A 23,253-nucleotide genomic window follows, 5' to 3' on the forward strand; every position below is an offset into this window, starting at 1 on the left:
GAACTTTTTTTTATATACCAGTTTTCCAAGCCAACTAAATTGTTTTTTATACAATCAAAATGAGTAAAAAATATATTTTTATCACGGAGGATGAAATAAGGGAGGAGTTTTTAAGACAAAAGACTGAATCTGATGGCGACTTTGTAGAAGAAACAAGTTCTGAGGAAGAGGATGGTCTTTTATCAAATGATGATAATCAGGACGATGTTTTCGATGCAGGAGGTGAGGAAGTAAGTTATAATGGTGACGACGAAGATGGAGAGGAAATAGAAATGAGATGTCAAAAATATAAGGCTAGTAAAGTAAAGTAATTGCTTATTTTTTCAGGCGAGCTTTACGTCCAACTATCAAAAATTAGGTGTCGTGGACGGAGGCGACTAGCAAACATACTTTACTGTAAATTTCTTTTATTAACTGGGAATCGAACCCAGTACCACAATACATATTAGCTTTACAGGTCCCGAATATAAGACTACACAGAGGTATATAGGCCACAAACTCTATACACAAATTAACATTAATCATTATTAGTTGATATTTACTTTAAAAAAAGCAAAATGAGAAGCAGGCGAGATAAAAAAATGTACAGGGTCGGATCCGACCCCACCTTGTGAAAAAGTGAACGATGATTCACCTTGTGGGCAGAGGGTTTAAGAGTATTCAATTGCAATCGTTTAATAGGTTTGTGTCAGAACATTGCACCGTAAAAAGGTAGAACGTGTCTTTTCACAAGAGTTACTCAAAGGCACCAATCACAGAAATTACCTTTATTTCTATAAAGCAAGTTCAGTTTTAAGGTACCCCTTCTAAGCTTTACTGAAAGGGCTAAATCATTAGTTAAATAGCTTCTTGCATCCGGAACGATATTTAGCATACTGCGTTGAGAATAAAACTCAGAATTATTTATCACCAATTCAAATTTCTCTTTTAATGAGACCTTGATCCGCTTTACGATGAATATACTAGCCCAGTCGAGGAAGTTTTTCAAAGTGAGTCCTTTATCTATGTTTCAACTGTTTGCTACATTTTAGTATCTACAATATAAACTTAGCAAGGCAAAATGTTCAATACAACCTGCACGATTATTTCTTGGTTAACAGATCATCTGGCAAATGCAATACTTCACAAACATACTTGTGATGGAGTTGGAGGGTGTACAGATGCAGCGGCAATAGATCAGTTTCCAGATAGAGACAGATAAGGGTATATGTAGGCAATCTCAGCAAGTTTTTAATGAAGGATTCCAAGAGGTTTCCTACTTCACTAGATGCGCAACGTATTGTAGCCGGTGTAACTGCCTCAAAAACTTGTATTTTACCTTTAAATTGTACCCCATACAATCAATCCATTCAATACTGAGACCAAACTTTGCTTTGATCATTTTATCCTTCAAATGTTTTCCGTAAGATAGCAGGGATTTTCGTATTACACATTGGCATTCATGCACAAATTCTATTTTTTCCTTTTCGTAAACAAACAATTGAATGTTTCACTTTCTAAATCGATTAACTCCACTTTCTGAATTTTATTAAATTTTAATGTCTGAACACTTTATTGATTCCTAACTGTAAAACTTGCGCACGTGATAAACATTCATCGCCATATACTTCTTTTAATAAAAGATAAGTTTCAGTAGCGGTTTTAGCCAGTTTCATGTAAAATTTCACTACTACATGTGTAGTATCATGTTTTCGGCAAAACGAAACTAACACCTCTTACCCAAACGACGGCTCCGGTCAGACAGATTTCTCTACAAACACGTGAGACGCTGCAATTGAAAGCTTAACGCTGCCCAGCTGTCGGTCGTTAGGATTTGGCTCATGCATAGTTCTTCTGTAGCAGCATCAGTCTCGTTATTTAATAGCTACACTCGTATTTGCCTACTATGTTGTTGAAAGAGATTTCCCTAAATTTAGTTCTAGTATCAACTTTTTTAATTTTTTTTGAAAATGGAAACACAGTGGCTTCCTCAAAGGAGGATGGTGTATTTCCTGTTATTGGAAAATAACAGAAATTCATAAAAAAAATGTTCGTCGCGTATTTAAGAAATTCAAATATAATTAGTTCTGGGCTTGGCGCTTTGTTAACCTTTGAACAACTAAATAACGTAATAGTAATTCTTGCATCGCAACAGGCCCATCTAAAGAGCTGTCAGCAACATACGGTTTAGTGCAGTGGATAGAGCAATTATATATATTGAGCGATTTGTCAACGTTATACAGGGCGGAGAAAATACTACTATATGTTTAAACTACACCAGAACGTGTACTTAAATCTATATACTGTACACCTCTGAAAATTAAAACAAAATAAATTAATATGTATTGTAATTGTCGGGAAAAACGGTAGAAACTATATAATGAAACCTACTAGCCTCAAGGGAAGGCACAATAAGCCTCTTGGTGGCTGCAGTGCCGTGGGGCGTGGGTCCCGTCCTGCCGAGTAAAATCTAAAAAATCTAAAAAAAATATAATGACCAGTCGATGTCACCATGTTGATTGGTTTGGAGCATGGGGAGTGAAGGCGATTATGTTTAATGGCGAGAAATGTGTTGATATCGAGACCCGCAAGAAACTTATGATATTAACGCGCATAAAAATAACCCGAGTTCTACTGCATACTTAAACCGACGTAAATCATTAATTCCTCATTTTTACACACTCGCTGTCTCAACCTTAAGAGTGGTTGTTAATCGACTTTGGTATAATTTTTCGGCTCCAAGCTCATACTTGATACACTGATTCCATACATAAGAAGACATTTTCTCTTCTGATTTTTATTCAAAGAATCACTGAAGTCTTAAACATCGTAAACTGCCTGCGAAACTTTTATCAATACTCTGGTAAGTAGTCTTTTAGAATGCCGTTTCTATTTTCGGCCTACTATACCATAAAAGTATTCAGAAGTTCTAAGAAGACTCCAAAACTTAAGTTCTTAAGTTTCACTTCGATTTAAACTCACGGCTTTTTTAAAGTTCTCAGCGTTTCTGAGCTGAACTATTCTCTCATTTAGATTTCCATATATGTTACCTTCCTACCTCAATTGGATAGCCGACGTTACAGGCATTCAGGTGGTCACGTGGCCAGCGGCGCCTCAAACGTCTAGGAGGGTATGAGAGAAGATTTGAGGTTGAGAGAGCTTGGATAAGTGGATTTGAATGAGGAGATCGTTTGGAGTGGAATTTCAGGTATTGGAGTTTAGCTTTGGCGGAAACTAAGAGAATTATAAGGTCGGTATAGATGTTGAGGTTTGAAATGTAAAGGGAGCATTGTCTATGGTAAGTAGGATTTTGGATTCTAAAGATTGAATGCAATTTGTGCGTTTGGCAGTCCCGCATAGTTCAAGTCCATAAGTCCATATTGGAGCTAGTAGAATGTTGTACAATTGTCGTGTAGTGAGTAACTCTGAATCCTATTTTAGTAATTCTAAATCCTATTAATTTTGTTAGGGTTAAAGGGGGAAAATAAGAAAACTGAATATATATAAACAACAACACAATAATAAGAGTTATATTATTATCATAATTAAAGCAAACACATTTTACAAATTAAACCTTTTAAGGGCATGTACATACATTCGAGTATAACACACTAATGACACTAAGATATAGGAAGCGCGCAGCTTCTCCCTTTGCCCCACTCTTCCAATAGTGACAACCAAGACTTGCTGAATGCTAGATATTTTATTTCCTTAACAAATTTATATCAAATGTCTTATCATCTCTTCAATCCCCACTCCCGCTACAACAGCGTAATTAAAAAAATAAACCCAACATAGTTAAAATAAAGGTTTATTCCATTAATGAAGCCTATAAAGATATAACTCAACACAAACAAACTGGTTAGAGATCATGGAATCACAATGGCATAAATAACTGTAATCATAAAGGAATTTCCTGAAGTTTTAATTATGGTAACTGTAAATTAGTCACAACAATAGTAGTCACAATGGAAGTCTCTGGACCGGAAATTGCAGTAAAGGGATTCACATTTTTTAGAGATTGGAAATAAAGATTGAAAATACAACTTTTGGGCTAATCATTGTCCGAGATTTATTTTAAGGTTGCAGATTATATTTGGATTAGCGTTCCATAAACTTTTTAATGCAAACATTATCTAAAATTGTCTAAAAATAATGACAATTTTAAGAAAAGAGAGGGACTGCGTGAGAAATTCTAATGTAAACATTTACTCAAAATGGGATGCTGTCCGAATAAATTGGGTTGCTAGAACAGAGCACACCAATCAGATAATCTCGATATAATTGAATGAAACTCTTTGATAACCATAAAAATAAAAATTTGAGCAATTTTATAACTTAATTTTATTAATTTTTAAAATTCATTTAAGAAGACGCTCAGTGGTTTGAAACTTCTGCACTTTTTAATGGAAAGTTTGTAAAGTACATAAATAAAACTTTATGACTGGTCCAGTGGTGTAATAGACTCTGTGTTGCATGTTTAAAGGGTTACTAAGTGATTATGGATTATTTACTCTCGGTAACTAGAAGGGCTTAAAAGTAAAACTAGATAGTAGCTTCTGTTAGAGACGGGTGTTAATCATGTTAACTGTCTTGTACGCTTCACGTGAATGGGCTTAAAAGCTTAAAATAAATCTCTCGGCTCCCTCATTGGGATAAATGAAGGTATTCCTGGGAATACCGAAATATGGTGCACAGGATGTTTGTATTCGTTTTAACTGAACATTCCAGTAGAACATTCTTCATTGTATTTTTACTAAAAAAAAAAGTAAAAATGGAAGGTAATCGACTGTTTCTTTCAAGTGGAGTTTAAGGTCCAACTGCCAATTAAGAGTCATGGACAGGGACGGACGGAAGCACGTACTTTACTGTTCATATTTTTTTTTTTGTAACAAATAAAAATTGCTTCACGCGGGACTCGAACTGGGGAACTTGCACTTACAAAGCTACGCTTCATAACCACTAGACCAACAACCACCTCTTTATTTGTTTCTATTTATTGAAAAAAAGTGAGAGAGGTAATCGTCGAAGACAGTAGGAATCTGGAGCGAGAATTGCACAGAATGGAGAGTGAAAATAAATCCCAGCAATAAAGAAGTAAAGAATTAAAAGTATTCAAATGTTTGGAGTGAGTTATGGAGAAGGGTAGTTGGAATGCAGCTCCCGGGTGTTCTGCAACTGTGGAACTATTAAAGGTATTTCACATTACACACGTACAAATAAAGATTTGTCTCTTTCTTCGTCCCTTATATCTGGGAAATACATCTCACGGGGTTCTGGTAAAAAGATTGACGGTTCTACTTGAAAATTAGAAATCACAAGAAAATTCCCTTTCCGAAAATGTGATTTAAAGAACAATTCTTCAACTGTTTGCTATTTTTCGGGAACACTCGAACGATGTACTCTAAATACATGATACTATTGACTAAAACATTTACTAGAAAATATTCTTTCTAAAGGAATCTTATTTTAATACCAACCTTTTGAGACTGCCTTCTGAATGAATTCGGCAGCACCAAGTAGAACAGCATTTTAAGAGTATATTTGTATTATCTGTGCATGAATCGCACATTTAGTAATAATAAACACCATCCTCCTTCAACAGTAAAATAAAGTCTCACACAAAAATCAAAAGTTCAGAGTAGTTCTTATTACAAATCATTGGGCATCAGTTAGTGTTTGGTACCTCCTTGTTTTTGAAAGTATAGAGTTGCTATCAATGTTGTCTGCTGGCTGTTCTATATAGTTTGTTCGTTAAAGAAATGATCGATCGATTAAAGCAGAGGTCCTTTCATCTCCTTTCCATTTAGGTTCATAAAAGCAATATGTCCGCAACGTGAATGTTTATCCACAATTTTGTCAGTGATAGTATATCTTCTTTGTATAAATCTGCAGGACTCAACTTTCCACTTCTGACGAGAGGTTTCTGTAAAAGACAACTTTATCTTTTATCTTTTTTTCTCAAATTGTATGACCAGTCTTCCAGTGTTATAGCTAATTCTTCATCAGTTACTTTGTTAGTGAAATACTAATATTATATAACTATACATTATATATTAATATTATAATATATTAATACTAATTTTTCTTACACCTGATGCCAGAATAGAATGAATTCATCCGTGCTTAGTCTAGTACTGCACAAATACTAAAGAATTTAGGTTTCATCCCTGTCTTATTATCTTTTTTATTTCAATGAACTCTTTGGACTATATTTTGTGCGCCTCACAATGCAACTGGTTTCTCTGTAAAGATTTATTCTTCCAATCCTCAGGTTTGAAAGATAATTCCACTTACATATTGCAATTTCATGATAGTCCTTGACCCTTAGTATTGAACTTCTTGATTTCTAATGTTTGAATGGTAATGTCTTAGAACCACATTCTACAGTCCGTTATATCTGCGAGCGAACCATCTCTACAGTTTTCATTCACGTTTGTCTGCGGAAAAAATAAAGGTTAGTTATTGTTAGAATAGGTAAATGTTAACAATTTAGTAATCACTCCTTCAGCAAATAATTTCATTCGTACAATTTAATATAAATTGAGAGGAATTAAAAGGTAAGTTTGTGGCTTAGATATTAAAGAATAATATAACTGAGCGAACCAAAAAATATTTATAAAAATAAAAAAAATATGGTTATCAGCTTAAAGTCTGTGCAAAACTTTCATGTGTACAGTCACTAACAAAAACCATTCCATCCTCCGCTCTCTACAGCATTTTTAAGGAATTACCAGTGCTACCCTCTACCTGGCGGAAAGCCCTTCTATTAAAATCTATTAAAATTTCTACTAAAGGATAGAGACTCTTCTGAAATCCTATTGCAATGCAGTTTACCTAAAAAAAAAGATATGGCTCTACAAAGTTTTTGGATTCCATATGTATAAATATTTCCATTCTCTTTAAAATGACAGAAAAAAAACTGATATTATTTAAAGTTGAACTCACTCATTTGTAATGAAAGATTTCAGCTTGAATGATTCTATTGTAAAATAAACATCATCCAATTGTGCTTTGATATTAATTGTGAAGACTTTGCAGAAAGAGCCCTGTATTCAGCACTGGGACAAAATAAGACAAACAATTGTCCTTTTAAGGTTTATAAATTTTTGTATGTTGTAGGCCTAGGCAATCAAGTTCATTTAAATCACATAAAGAGCAAAAAAAAAAACATTGTAATAGTATTCTATTTACTGTTCGTTCTTTATCGTGACTGATTCAGTAAATCAAATGGAAGAAAGATTATTGCCAATCTTAATAATAATAATATCCGCCATAATTTTATCTGTATTCATATCGAGCTTTTGATCAAGTGACTAGACCATCTTCAAGGCTTTGCTATAAAAAATTATATGTTTTACATTATGCGTATTAGGCTTAATGGTGGGGTTGTCTTCTCTCATGACTATTGAGGTACTGTTCAGATGAGTGAACACATATACTTCTTGAAAATACTTTTTTAATAATTCAGCATTTTTTTTTATTGCAATTTGATAGCTGCATTTTTGTCTTAAGCTATGATTAAAGTTTATCCATCCACCAAAGCTCATGAAAAGGAAATATAGTTGTGAGAATGATGCAAATAACAGAATAAGGTTGATTTAAAACGAAGCGATAAAGTAAGGAACGAGATCATTAGAAAAACTTCGTTAAGAGATATGATGGTTTTCATTAAAAAGTTGAATTCAAATCTGCTTGACACTTCTATGAGGCAGAGACCATTTATTAGGAGGAGCAAGATAGTCATGGAGTGGTCTGAGGATACCTCTCAATATGAGAAAAAGAAAATCCAACAAAATTAGGAAGGAAGTGGGATTAAACTGGTCCCAAATGTATAAGGACAGATCACATTGGAAATAGAAGTGCATAGATCTGCAGGACAACTGGGTAGACAGCTGGTCCCTGAATGAGTCCAAATTCCTTGGAGGGAAGAACTACAAATTTTAAAAAATTAAAGTAAATTCAACTAAATTCGCACGAATATTAAAAAAAACTTATTTAACTAATTAATTTAGGAAAAATCTAACAAATGTAATAATGCAGTATAACTGCAGTAATTGCAGAAAGAAAAAGTCCTCAGTGTTCCACTTAATTTTTTTAAAAGAAAGATAAAAATGCGAAGAAAAGAAGGCAAAAACTGTCTACAAAGTTAACGTCCATGAAATTGTTATCAATTCCATCAGGATCCACTTGCAATCAACTAGTAGTAGAAACATTTGAGTGATTTCAAGGAATCGTTTGGACACAATTCGCTTCTTTCACAGAACCACTAAGCACGCACACTTATACACATGAACACAAGTAAAGCACAAAATGACTCATTTAAATGCATGCCAGCATTATGAAACTAAGATACATACTTACATAAACCGGATGAAGTTAGTATTATATCTCTAGAAAGGAAACAGTGGCAATTTGCATTTCTGTAGTTAAGTGTATTATGGATTATGACCTAACCGGATCAAACAGGAGAAAAGGTTTTCCAAATGAACTTTAAACTACTTGGAGCAGTTGTTATCTTTGAGCGGAAATGATATATACTGTTATTGTTGCAAAATATTAACTTCCAACTTATTCCAAGGAAATATTATTTGCTATTTCTAACAAACTAAAGTCAGACATAGAATGATGTACCAAGATAACTGCAGGAAAAGCTTTACAATTAATTTCTCTTGAACGTCCAATCAAATAATAAGTATAGTTAAACAAATTTACTTTAAGTGCTGTAATTTCGACAAAAATGTGATTAAAAAAAATACCAATTTTATGAATAAATAAAATATAAGGAAAAAATAGTTAATTGTTTCATAATATTTTGTTCTTTGTTTATATACTTATATTATTTTTTCCTTTTTTCTGACATGGACATAAAAAAATAAAATAAAATATAAAAATAAGGATATAGGAAAAAAGCCATAATAAACGACAGAGGAAATCACAAAATAATCACGTGAACATTTAATGATTTGGAATTGGATAGATTTGAAGTCATTAAGTTAGTTAACATTGCTTTTAATTTCCTGTCAGGAAGTGATCTAGTTAAGATAATGTAAAACAAATAAAATTTCTATAAAATATGTGGAATAATACTTTAAAGAGGATGTAATTAAAAATGTGGAAATATACTTCACCTAAATTTCTAATAAAACGGCCCATACCTCTAGGAGAAGGTTGTAGTGCCAACTCTGAGAGAACCAGATGCTCTTCAAGATTCAACTAGATGAATCTTCTACTCTTGTAAAAAAAACGTACAAGGTAACGAGCAAGATGTTCAGAGGATTCCCACTTAAAATTTAAAAATTGTTCTCCTATTTTAGTGTAGAACAGAAAAATGGCCACGTTTTCATTTTATTAATCAGTTAAGCGTGGAATTTAGTTTTAAAAAACACCCCACGGTGTGCGGAATTAAAATCAGACAATGACGTGTATAGACGTCGAAATCAGGGCAAAACAACCAAAAGTTTACAATAGTCGTAATAAGTCACTGCAAACGGCTTTTTCTGCAATCTCTGGGGGCTTGAGATTAAAGAGCATTCTGTGCTCATTCAAAATCTTGCATCGCTTCACGTATGCATTTGCTCTAGTTAACTAGAGATGCAAGAGCTTTTACAAGGAAGAAAAGAGCTTTGGATTCTGTGTAAGAAGAAATCATGCTCGTACTGAGGACTGAATCTCTACCTAAGGTAAAAAGCGGCATTGCACAAGGGTTGAGAGCTTCTATTTGTGTGCGTAAATCTCTAATCTCTAATGCGGAGACCAAACATGTACCACCACTTATCATTTGGCTGACTCCCTCCATCCCCCTCCGTATAAAATACTAGGCAGTTCTATTGGTAAGATAAAGGAAACATCGCACCAAATAATATTCTTATTGTATTTTATTAAAATTTCGAGTATTTATAGTTAAATGGCAATTTTATATTTTTCACAACGAGTATACACGTCGAACTCACTTAACTGGTTAACTGAATAAATGAAATAAAATAACATTAACAATGTCAAAAACAATAATAAACTGACCAAAGCAGTTAGTATAATAATCATGTATTTAAATATATATTATTATAAATTAGCAGGCATAAATAAATTTTTAAAAAAGAGAAATTAAGGCAACCCGCACAGCATCTCACTTTGCCAGTGGATAATTCCCTGTGTAGATTAAATTATTTTTTTTTACCGGTTCATCAACTGCCGGCGAAGGGAATGAGTTGTTTCCATGATAATTGTACCAATGGTATTGTGGAAGGCACGAGATAATACTCAAAATTCCTACAAATATTATTAGCTCAAAAAAGAGCTGTATCCCATTGGAAATGTTATTGTATTGCAGTTCTGCCTAATACGAACCTGTCAGAGAAAGTGAAAATTAAATTGATTGGTTCAAAATTAATCGATTTTTTTTTTGCTGAAGGAGAAGAATAAAATAAATTTTGAAATATCATTTAGATTTGATTCATATCCAATTTTCCTGGATATCCAAACGTTAGCCAAAAAAAAAAGTGACATTTGATAAGTGTTTCTTACACTGCTATTGTAATCTCTTTTAGATAAAACGTCTGAAACGTGGACGCTCTAATTTGAATTGTTAATGAAAGAAGATAAAAGAAGAATATATATTCTGAAGGAGATACTTATTTGTATAAATGCAAATAAATAAAGTAGATAAAAGAAAAATCGGTTACCCAACATAAGATTGTTTCTTTAGCTCTGGCTTCGGAGGTCTTAGCCGTTATATGGCAAAACTTAAATGCACACCCACTCACAAAATCTAAAGCAATAGATAAATGCTAAATAATATTAATAATTCATAATATAATAATATTAATGATTTCCTTAACAAAAACTTACAGTTTGAAAAGTTACGGATAAGGATTGATTAAACGCCAAAAGGGAAACAAATCAGCAAGAACCCATCATTTCATTCATATTTCTGCTCGTAATTTCAGCCATTTAGAAAAGTATGAAAAAGCTTATGCGTATTATTCAAATTTTATAATTTCATTCATTAATATTGTCTAGAGTTTATTAGATGTGTTCAGTAAAGTTTAGCACCCATTTCACTAAGATTGATTTTAATAGGAGGTATTAAACTATTCATGCACTTGTTTAAAAAAAAAAAAAAAATTATGAAGTTAATAATAATAATAATAATAATAAAAAGATGGGCATTATGTTATTTATAAAAAAGGAAAGAAGAACAACAAGTACTAGTTTTAAAAATGCCGTTTTTGCTCATTTTTAGCCAATTTTTTCTCGAAGTATAATTAATCTACGTTGTAAAAAAAAACATTACTCTTGTATATTTTGAAGAAAATTAGGAATTTTATCTTTTACTGAAAAAAAGAGAGAAAAAAAATGTTAAAATAGGGTGTTTTTCAACGTTACTCTTTCTCGTGCAGTTTTTGACTATCAACCCGAATACAACTGCCCTGCCGGACCATTTTATTAATACAAAATATTAATAATATAAATAAATGCACAATACATACAAAACATTTATGTTCACATTCATCTGGTGTCGCGGTGTAGTGGTAGAGCTGTTGGGAAGTGACTTCACTGCTCTACATCGCTTGTGAATACAATAAATATTCAACTCCCACTTTAATGGATGTACATGTCAAAAGGTAGAATTGAAAGAGAGGAATTTAGGAATGATTAAAAAAGCCAGCGGATCTTGGGTCTAATAAAGTACCAAATAAATAATGTTGGACTAATAAAATCCAGTTGGCCAATTCAGTCTTTGCTCTTCACTTGGAACAGCTGTTCAAAACTATATTTTGGGATGATTAACCAAGTCCTAGATTAAATTATTTTCGTGTGCCTGTTTTATTAGATAATCATGCTATTATGCAGCGTTTCCCAACCTTTTTCGGCTCGTGTACCACTTGGTAGTACATCATGATAAATTGTACCACTTCGTAAAAATGATAGTATTTCGTGAAAATTGTTATACCGAGTGTGTTATTTTATTATTATTATCTTTATTTGTATAGAGATACAATGTACCAGTTACAAACGGGTTCGTGTTCACAAAGTGTAAGATCTTAGCTTTAAAACTTTTTTTAAACAATTAAAGATTACGTACATATTTTTCTCTTCAAAATTATTAATTAATTTACAAAGTACTTCTTTAGGATTATTCTAACTTTCATAGACTGGGCAGCTGAAGGACAATTAATGTTTCCGGCTCATTCTTATTGCACACTGAACAATGATCTTTGGGTTTGATTGTATAAATTACATTATTGAATTTAAATTTAATAACAAAAGGGCCACCCAATCTTATTTCAGAAAAAATTCTTATATAACTTGAGAAGAAATGCATTTATCTAAATATTATTAACCAACATTTTGTAATAAATTTTGAGAATTCCAAAATATATTAAACGTAATGTTATTTACTTTTTCTGCAACCATGTCGGGAAGTTCTCATTACTCAATTAAAATCAGCTGTGTAATGCCCAACTTCCCACACTAGTGGGGGAAAATTCCCATTAGTGTCACTTTCCGCACAAGTGAGTGGAAAAACTTTATTGTGCTTCCTTGATATAAGAAGTTTTGTTATTAACATAAATATTTTCTGTAAAACTCTAATAAGCTTATTTAAATTTATTTTATTTAAATAATTAAAAAACGAATATTAAAAAATAAAATAAAAATTGAAAGGAATATAGAAATAAAAATAATACTTTAATAAATAATTAGATATTTTTAATTATAACAGTTAAAAAGGTGTTACCTTATAGAAATTTCAAATGGATTCTAGTGATGCCTGTTTAGAAAACACTCCTCCATCAATAAAAGAAACAGCAGAAAATGTAATAAGTAATGTAAATACGTAAGTAATGTAAATAATTGTAATATAACAATAAATGTTTATAATAAATAAATTACTTTTTGTAGACTGTAAAAATGAAATTTTTAATTTTATTAGTTAATAAATCTAATGGTTGCAGAAAAAATATAATATTTAACTCTAGTGTAAAGTATTCTCCTCACACTCGGCAATTTGCACTTACACTCGCATCGCTTCGCTCGCTCGTGCGTGCAAACCCTGCCTCGCGTGAGGAAAAGTACTACTTTCCACACTTGTTAAATAAATAACTATTATTTAAGTCAGTTAAGTGCAAATGTTCCCTATTTTATTGTAGAAATAATAGGTTGGTGATATAAAATAAGCATTCATTCTAATGAGCAATTCTAATTCTAGAATGGGTTTGAAATCCCTTTATAGAAAGGTGTTTTCGAGTTTTGGAAAATACTCCATGAAAGACAATTTTAATCCTGTTAAATGTGCTATTATATTTTCTTGTATATCTTGAGACAGACTAACCTTATTACTGTATTATATTAACAACTTTACTGTATAATATTATTAATAAATATAATTTTTATGAATTATGGAAAAAACCGTTTCTACGATATGATTTAATTTTTTTTTTAAATGTTTTATTTCCGCCATTATTGATTATTTATCGTGTACCACCAACCGCCAACATGCATATCACAGGTTGGAAAACTTTCAATCATTGTCAGAGGCTGTTGCCTCCAACTATTGACTACCCTTGCTGACAATAAGGAAGATGTTAGAATTTCATACGCACTTCATGCAAAATGATTCTATTGCCATCATTGATTATAATCAGATTGTGTGTATTAAAGTTTTAATTCCTACCTGAGTTAGAAAGTACGTCCTGCGCTGCCCAAACACCTCGGGGACTCATGTTGGTCCATAAAAGAAAAATGTTTATGCATGGTTTGTTTGTTTTGAAAGAGCATTTGACCGTAGAGGGGCTGTGGGAAGATCTCATCCCACGCGCATACTGCTTGGGATGCTGCTATACTGTTGGTACCGCTAAAGAGGAGGGTGTAGTCCACCCCATGAAACTGTTCAAATAAATTCAAAAATGTTTTAGAAAAGGCTTTGCAAACAATGGCTGACAAAAGTTTCCTTCTAGTGGCTGGAAAATGGAGAAATAAAAAAACTGCATTAATATTGTTTACAAAAGAAATTATTATACTTTATACATTTTTGAAAGATTACTTTTTTATTGTTCTAAAATTTATTTATTATTATTATTTTAATTTATATCTAAGAAACTTTTCATGAAAATACCTTTTCAAAATAAGGAGAGAATAAACCGTAACGGAGTCCATTTTCGTCAAAAATAGCCGAAGAACAAAGATGTACGATTCGTTTAAAAGAACAATAACTTTATTTCAATAAATAGAAATGGAGAAAGTAGAAATCTTTTTACTCTTCATTATAAATTGAAAAAAGTAACAACCGATCAAAACTCTTTTAACACGTCTACGAATTTTTCACATTTTAGACATTTTTCGAAAATGGCCGGATCGGCTTTTCTTTAAAGTAGAAAGATTTATTGTTTACACGTGGATTCAAACTTTCTCCTAGTCTTTTATTAAAATGTTATAGCAAACAGATTCGATTAAAAGCAATTCTACGGGCATAACTGCTCTTTAAAGCATCATTGTAGTATAATGTATGGCGGCCCTACAACTCAGACAGTATAATGATCGGTTAAAATTACGAGTTCAATGACAAATGGAAGTGTATTTTTCAGTTTATTTTTTTAAATGAATAGTTCCAAAGATTTTCGCTAAACTTCGATTATACATTATACCAAGCTTTTGAACAATAAACTAATTGGATTATAGTTTAGGATTTTTCCTAAATTGTTTAATGGAGTTTTCTGGAAAAAGATAAAGAAACAGAGATGTACTAATGTTGCTACAACAACTCGCCGCTTGAACAATGAAATTATTCAATAATTATACCTTGTCTACTTTGTTAGTAAATGCTAACTGCTTTTACAAGCATAACTTGCTTGTCTTCCCATTGCACGAAATAAGTAAAAACTTCTAAGATGCATTTGCACTTTTAGTTTTTTGTTTTTGTTTTTAATAAGATACAAAAACACAACTAACTAGGTAAGCGTTTACAATCTGTATAATCCGTGTTGCACTTTGCGAGAGTACTCAATGCAGGACTGTTACTCTCTGCATTGCAGATGTGCAATTCAATAATTTTACAGTTTCCGAGGCAGTCAACTAGTTGTTTTTTTTTAACGCTATATAATATCTATTCTACTAGGAGTTATGATTTTATCATATATTAGGAAATTAGTAAGCAACTTTTTGCCTAAATTAAAGTATCAATTGAAACAGTTTGCAATAGCCTAATTTCTATCGAGTTGCTGAATTGGGACTTTGTAATATTTCTTCGTAGTGAAGTTAAACAAGATTTCGGGCTCCTTCATTTTTGGAAGCGATTTCCAAATGCGTGAAGTGCCATTGTAATGTTTCGTGTTTTTAGAGTCCATGTACTTGAGCTTGACGTAATTCCGTCAAGAATTAAATTAACCAGTGTCAGTTCAGGGGTCTTTGGCAGCCTCACTTTTTAACAGACGGCTTTCCCATATTTATGAGCAGATGGTTACTAGATTGTGTACACAATATCTATGATAATCTATCCAAGTTGTACTCATCTGGCACTTTAGTCATTCCAACGTTTCCCTTTCAACAGGCTTTCAACTTAATGCTTTGTATTCAATCTCGGCGAAGAAAAATAGGATAAACTTTTAGTTATAATTGGAAATCTTGAATTAACCCCCCCCCCCTTCGGGGGATGAAGGGGGCATTTTCTTATTGATAGAAACTCAGGTATTTCTTAGAATGAGCCATGGCCCTCAGTAGCTTCCTCTTTTAACTTCTTCTAACCGAACGGCCTGTCGGTGTTTTACTCTGAGTTATGTGGTGTTACTTAGCATCCGCGTAATCTGTCAGATTAGTTGCGCCCGATTGTCTCATTCTTTAGGTACTGAAATTTTTCAAGTTTTCTTATCAAAAACTGTTACAAAGTACATATTATCATTTAAAAGACAGTTTTCTACTTATTGAATATTTTTGCAAAGAAATGTCTTTTGTTGAATAATATTGAATAGAAGAAAGAGAAGGGGATTCGGACACTAAACAAGCTTTTTCTTTTAATTTTTAGAAGATCATGATGCAGATGATTTTGAGTGTGTATGTACAGAAAAAGTAACCAAATTGTCGGATAAAAAACCTACTTCTAGTGTTAGACGAGGGAGCCTAATATTTTATGGCGTTTTTCCTGGTATAGTTGGAGACAACGTCCGACAGAAACGTTCGGAGATGGTTCATGGGCATTCTTTCGCTCTTCTGAACATAGGCGGGCATCAATGCGTAAAAAATTTCTTGGATAATGCTAATAAACCATCTCACACATTCATTCATAAATGTGCACCTCAAAATTAGAAATCACTGTGATTTCTCTATTCACATTAATGTTCTGTTCCACTTTACGAGTTTTTTTTTTTTTTTTAAAGAAAAACTTAAACTGAAATATTTCATCCGTTTCCAAAACATTTTTGATGAAATTAACAGCTATTGGGTCATTAATCTCACAGATTAGTGGCGCCCTATGGTGTTACAAACCTATTGCGCCCGATGGAGGGTTAAAATGTTTTTATTGGGACAATATGTAACTAAAAATTGCCAGAACATATTTAACAATTTATAAAGAAAACTAATTAAATCAGTTTTAGCTTCTTCACCTCCTTTTTTTTTTTGGCATTGGCTTCCGCCATACAGCCAGCATCGTCTAGGTGCTTATCACTAGAATATCACTCACTCTCCGTTCTTACCTACAAATACATTCGCTTCACACATTCATCATTCTACTATATACCGCTATTTACATAAACTACTGCTAATGGATGGAGCAGCACTCTGTGCTCCTGCCATCCTTATAGCTTAACCAAAATTAAAATCACGTAATCCTTCTCTAAGCATTTTCTTCCATTCATTCTAATTCGGCTATAGCTTTTAAATACATTCATATTTCATTGCTAGCTCTGCTATCGACTTAAGCACATAAATGTTGGTGGAGAATATAATGTCTTCGTAGCGAAATGGTGCATCTAAATACCTGTATGTATCGTCAAACATTCGTTTCCTTTCTACCACATAACGTGGACATATCATTATTACATGTTTGAAATCCTCCTCCTCATTGCAATCTATGTTTTTTTTTGTAAAGAAATTTTACAAGATTAAACTAATATTAAAACTTGTATTAAAATCTGAGTTTAAGGAAAACATAATGCCAGTAAAAGTTTAAAATAAAAGGGTTTAAATAAAAAGCATTTGTCTTCGTATTTACTGCGTAAGTTCATCACTGTTACTAAAGAAAGCTGCTGTTTGAAGTTACCTAGTTAAGTAAATACTACAAATTAACTCTTAGTAGCGCCTTCACATCAATGTGTTGGAATGCTGAAGCTTTGCATTGGTGTTACAGCTATAAAAGTTTTGCGTGAGCCGTGATTGATTCAAGCAAAGTTACCACTGAATTAATCCCTTAAACAAAAACTTTTAGTTTACCAATTTAAAATACAAGAGCTGATTAAACGTCAAAAGGTGCACAAATCAGCCACTACCCAACATTTTACTGGAACTTCAGTTCGTAATTTCAGCCATATAGAAACGTTCAAAAATGGATATTATGTACTTTGTTTAGATTGATTTCTAATTTTTCCCTATCCTCCAGAACTGTTTTCTCTTACTATTATAGAGGCTTTCAAAGTACTTAAAAATTCTGAGAGAATACTGTCCCGGTAGACCCGGTATTGCACTGAAAAAAGCTGCACGGTTGCCTAGTAAAAGATGACAATAGTGACGTACAGTGGAAACGGATTGACGAAACACTAAAATATATAGGTTTACACCAAGTCAAAAGACTTACGTGGGACTCCACTCATAAAACAGAAATTAAGGCAGGTCTAGCAAACTCTTAGACAGCTCTAATTAACCAGTTAAGCGTGGAATTTAGTCTTAACACCCACCCCCCCACAGTGTGCGGAATTAAAATCAGACAATGACGTGTATGCACGTTGAACGCAGGGCAAAACAACCAAAAGTTTACGTCATAATAGTCACTGCAAGCACTTTTTCTGCAATTTTTGGGGCTTGAGATTTTAGAGCATTCTTTGCTCTTTTAAAATCTTGCACCGCCTCACGTATGCATTGCCTAGTTAGCTAGGGACGCAAGAGCTTTTACAAGGAGAAAAGAGCTCTGAATTCTGTGTAAAATGAAATCATGCAATGTTCTGAGGTTTGAACCTCTATCTAAGGTAATAAGGGCATTGCACAAGGGTTTGAGAGTTTCTATTTGTCTGGTCAACAACCAACCACTTATCATTTGGCTCCCTCCACCCCCCTCCGTACAAGATACTGGCAGTTCTGTTGGTAAAGGAAACATCCCTCCAAATAATATTCTTATTGTATTTTATTAAAATTTCGAATTTTTAGAGTTATTGGCAATTTTATATTTTTCAAGTGGAACGCACTGTAATAGAGATGTGGTTTGACGTTTATTCACGTCAAACGCGCTTAACTGGTTAATAGTCTGGCATCACTGAAACCGCAATTATATAGACTTTCTACACAACGTTACTCCTTTATAAACAACATTTATTGACTTGCCCTGTACGAATAGGAAACCGATAAGACCGCAATGAACAAGTTGCAGGTCTTTCAGTACAAAGAATTGCGAATCGCCCTTGGTAGCACCTAGATTAATGAGGAACCATCAGATGAACAGAGCAGACAACATTCAAAGACTTCATAGTCAAAGCAGCACACACTTTCTTAGGCAAACTACAGACAACCTCCAACTTCGACGGAAAACTTATCGACCAAAACTAAAACCTAAAATGCCACCTATCGACTATATTTGTGGTAAATTCAATGACTTCATTGCATTAAATAAATTTGGAATTTTTAAAAATTTTCAAAGCAGAAATAATGCTGAGCAAATAAAGAGGGTTTTCATTTCTTCTGCTATTAAGATGTACTTCTTTTTTAAGAGAGCATCGACTACAGCGGTCATTAGTGCCTGTACTTTTGCAAATGGAGGAAACCATAATATAATAAACTTAAGTTATTTTAAATGCAATGCATGCTGTATTTAACATGTTGCTCAAATGCAAGTAGCGTTATTTTACAGATAGCTGAATCGTGTCGAATGAAAAATAATCGTTTCACAATAACTTGGCATTATTTGAAGACCATATTGTACCTAAAGAAAGGCAAATACAGGTATGGAAAGAATAAGATAATATCTTATTGTGTCTCTAATGCCATGGAGATCAATGTAGGAATCATAGCAATTCTAAGCAGATGTTTATACAACACCTAACACAAAACAAATCTATGCCCCGCATAATCCGGTCTTAACCAGCTCTTCCTTTTCAGCATGAAGATAGCTTAACGCTATATTGTTCAGCAGTATCATTGTTTAAAAGCAATTAATCTACATTACTACGAATCTGTTAATTTAACACTGTGTAGGAAGTCTTATATTACTTCTTTATCATTCACGTCAAAATAATCTTTGCGTTATTATTAATAGGAGAAAACGTTTTGGAGGTCAACAGTGCAATGAAAAAGGCTTCGTAATCTAATAAACTGCGCTCCAGATCTACATGTCAAACAAAGGAAATCTGGGAGCTGTTAGGAGAAAAGCGATAAAAATATTCAATTATATCGATTGGAATTTGGTACGAAACTGAAGTGTCAGATTATCTAGAAATAAAGTGGTTTTTTCATTGCGTCGACGCCAGATTGAAGTCGAAATTTTTAGTATTATTATTTCACTTTACACGATTTCTTCAACTACAAAACAAGTTTTATTTAAACAAAGTGGCAGCACTCTCGGGACTAATTAATTATGGTTGTTTAAATGATGAAGAAAATTTGTAATTGCTTTTCAGCTGAAAATATTATATAATTTATAAAATAATAATTTATAATTATATCAAATTTCTCGTTGTTGATCTCTTCAAAACTTTGTAGCAGCCATAATATATTTCAACGCAATAAACGTCTTCATTGTTCTTCGAACTTGCTTTGTAATAAAGTGCTATTGCAACATAAAATGAGATTTAAACAATTAATTTTTGAAGTTATCTTCTCAGATAACGAAATAATTATAAGATTAATTTCCCAGAATTTCATGTCATACCTTGCTTAAGTGACGGTATTCTATGTTTTATGGATGGAATTCACTAGTTATTTGATACTTAGCAAGCATTAATTAATTCAACCTTGTCAGTAAACAAGCACTGCCACCTGATTACCGAGGTAATAGATACTTAAGGGAAACTTATTTATTAAATTTTATTTGATTTCCCTCTTCCTTCTTATTTAATTTAATTTCTTTTTGACGTGATTTCATTTATCATATTTAATAACTTTTTTCTAGTGGGATACTTAAAACTTCTCGTGGTCAATTTTATAATTCCATTGGAACTAATAAGTCTAACTACTTATTTTTATCTTCTTGTAACAATAACAATTTGATATTGTTATTTCTTGATTGATTCGCTAATCTGAACGGTGGAGATTGTTAATTGAGCGTTTACTTATTTTGGCACACTCGTTCCTTCATAACTGATTATTTCCTGAATTCGACTGTGATAGTTTTTCAGGAAATAATTGGTGAATTCTTCAATTTAAGCGAATGTGATAAAGGGGCTCTGAAGCTTTCCTGATTCGTACCACCAAACTCAATAACCATTCACTAAATATGAAGTCTGATTTCTATTCTGTAAATGGAAAGTCAATTTTTTAAAAGGTTCATTATATGTATGAAAAATCAAGATGCTATAAAGGGACTAACTTATTTTATATTTCCTAAACATAAAAAGCTAGAAAGTTCTGCATCCAAAAAATTAAACTAAATTTGTGAGTGATTGGGAAGTAAGTGTCGGTCAATTTGGATGCCCCCCGAAATAGAAATAACAATGAGGGAAATAACAAAGGTGCCCAGGTAGCAAGAACACCTGCCATCCCCAGTAAAGTGGAAACGAGTTCTAAAAGAAACGGATGTAAGGAACGCTAATGACCTTAGCTGTCGATACACCGAAAAAGATGAGGTTAAACTTCTTAAAAAGAAAAACCTTGAAATAGAGCAAGAGAATTTCCAAGTTTCAATATTCTTTCCATACCTGTATTTGCCTTCCTTTAGGTACAATATGGACTTCAAATAACGCCAAGTTATTGTGGAAGTGGCTTAACAATTATTTTTCATTCGACACGTTTAAGATTCAGTCATCTGTAAAATTAAGCTACTTACATTTGAGCAACTTATTAAATATAGCATGCATTGCTTTTAAAACAATTAAAGTTTAATATATTGTAAAGTTTTCCCAAAAAAAAAACTTTACTTTCACAACTAATGCCTGCCACTAGTTATTTTAATATGTGGGTTTGATTAATAATAAAACTCGCTAAAGTTGTAAGTAATAACCTGATTTATTAACACGTTAACATTACTCACATTAACATTTACAAGCAACTAACGCTATTCATTACAGTCACCATTTACAACAGTCACAACAGTTTACTGTTACTTACTCACTTCGTAACGCCACAAAACTGTTCCCCGACTGACCACTGGTCCGCACTGCACCGAATTGCACTAGTCTCAGCTACACTAACACAGCTCTACTCATCAACTGACTAATTGCCCAACTAGCTACCACTGAAGCACTCCGCAACACTGACTCTCCAAGACTAACTCATAAACTTGACTATAAACTCTAATAACTCCTTAAAACTTGCTTGAAACTCGATTAACACTGACTTCTCCAGCTGTGTCGGCCTCCTTTTAACTGCGTGCCTCCCTCCAACTGGAACTGCCCTCCTCCAACTCTCTGAGCATAAGTTTCCACGCCCTCCTGATGTTCATTGGCTGGAGAAAACATACTGCCACCACCTCAGCTGTGAGCCGCCTCCTCCCATTCTCCGTCTCTCTCCAACTCCGTCTGTCTCCCTCTCACCTGTCAATCACAGGCTGGGAAACACATATGCCACCACCCCAACTGAGGCCTTTCTCTTAGCTGGCTTTTACACAGGTCACTAACTCCTTGAACAATCTAGCCCTTTCCTTTCTAGTTCAATAAAGACCGGCCCTTTTGTCTACACAGTGGTGGCCTGTTACCGGCTTTAGTCGCTTAACCCCTAGAACAATCTAGGCCTTTCTTTTCTGCCACAAGTAGATACCGCCCCTTTTGTTTATGCAGTGGCGGCCTGTTACTGACTTTGGTCGTTCAACCTCTAGAACAATCTAGGCCTTTCTTCTCCGCCCAGGTCAACTTCGTTACAATATTATGGTTTCCTCCATTATATATTCACAGCTATTTTGTAAATTAGAATCGATTATTTATAGTAAATAACTTCTATAAATTATTATTTTATTTATTTATTGCAATGTTAACGCGAAAGACGTATGAGTGGTTAACGCCAATTAAAAAAAACAAAAAACATGAAAAAACTTAGTTAAAAATAAGTGAGTTTGTGAATTGTAAACTGAACTATCAATTAAAAATATTGGTATTGTAACTATCTTTTACTTTATTTCAATTTTTTATAACACAGATTATTATAATTTTTAAATTCTCTATCTTTTTCAACATTCCTTTTGGCTTGTGTCGCAATAATCCCCTTTTGAGATCTTGTTCACGGTTTCCAGCATCGAGGCATTCATTTATTTCTACAATTTAGTCAAATATTATACACAATTCTTATTTAGTTATTAAGTTAACAAGGTATCGTTTCTTGTAGGTTGTTTGCAGCTTATACTGGCAGGTTTCCCAGTTTAATTTGTGATGTCAACTGGTCCTTTGGAGTCCTCAGCAGATCAAATCCAAATCCTATCACATCAGAGATATGGGAAGGAAGTTTTGGATGAAAATAGCAGAGATTTAATAAAAAATAAAAATACACATGGGAGCAGTGTAACGAAGTTGACCTGGGCGGAGAAGAAAGGCCTAGATTGTTCTAGAGGTTGAACGACCAAAGTCAGTAACAGGCCGCCACTGCATAAACAAAAGGGGCGGTATCTACTTGTGGCAGAAAAGAAAGGCCTAGATTGTTCTAGGGGTTAAGCGACTAAAGCCGGTAACAGGCCACCACTGTGTAGACAAAAGGGCCGGTCTTTATTGAACTAGAAAGGAAAGGGCTAGATTGTTCAAGGAGTTAGTGACCTGTGTAAAAGCCAGCTAAGAGAAAGGCCTCAGTTGGGGTGGTGGCATATGTGTTTCCCAGCCTGTGATTGACAGGTGAGAGGGAGACAGACGGAGTTGGAGAGAGACGGAGAATGGGAGGAGGCGGCTCACAGCTGAGGTGGTGGCAGTATGTTTTTTGATAAATATATAGAAAAATTGAGAG

The 23,253-nt window shown here is 33.4% G+C and overlaps 1 protein-coding gene and 1 long non-coding RNA gene across 8 annotated transcripts in view; one reads left to right on the forward strand and one right to left on the reverse strand.

The window, feature by feature from the left end:
- Positions 1–23,253, forward strand: part of Nmdar2 (glutamate ionotropic receptor NMDA type subunit 2) — a 691,809-nt gene that overhangs the window by 98,049 nt on the left and 570,507 nt on the right. The gene's annotated exons all lie outside the window — the stretch shown is intronic.
- LOC141461258 (uncharacterized) overlaps positions 1–23,253 on the reverse strand; it is a 91,741-nt gene that overhangs the window by 4,134 nt on the left and 64,354 nt on the right. For 2 of the 4 annotated variants that reach the window (XR_012462704.1, XR_012462701.1), the window contains 3 exons: positions 6,277–6,419; positions 5,666–5,905; positions 5,460–5,575 (listed from right to left, as the gene is read on the reverse strand). This is a non-coding gene — a long non-coding RNA (uncharacterized lncRNA). Of the gene's footprint in view, positions 1–3,568; positions 3,741–5,459; positions 5,576–5,665; positions 5,906–6,276; positions 6,420–23,253 lie in introns of those variants that run through there. The other 2 variants (XR_012462705.1, XR_012462706.1) reach the window with 2 other exon arrangements.

The sequence above is a fragment of the Rhodnius prolixus genome, unplaced genomic scaffold (assembly GCF_049639745.1).
Source record: "Rhodnius prolixus isolate KJV_2025 unplaced genomic scaffold, Rpr scaffold_1, whole genome shotgun sequence".
Lineage (NCBI taxonomy): Eukaryota > Metazoa > Arthropoda > Insecta > Hemiptera > Reduviidae > Rhodnius > Rhodnius prolixus.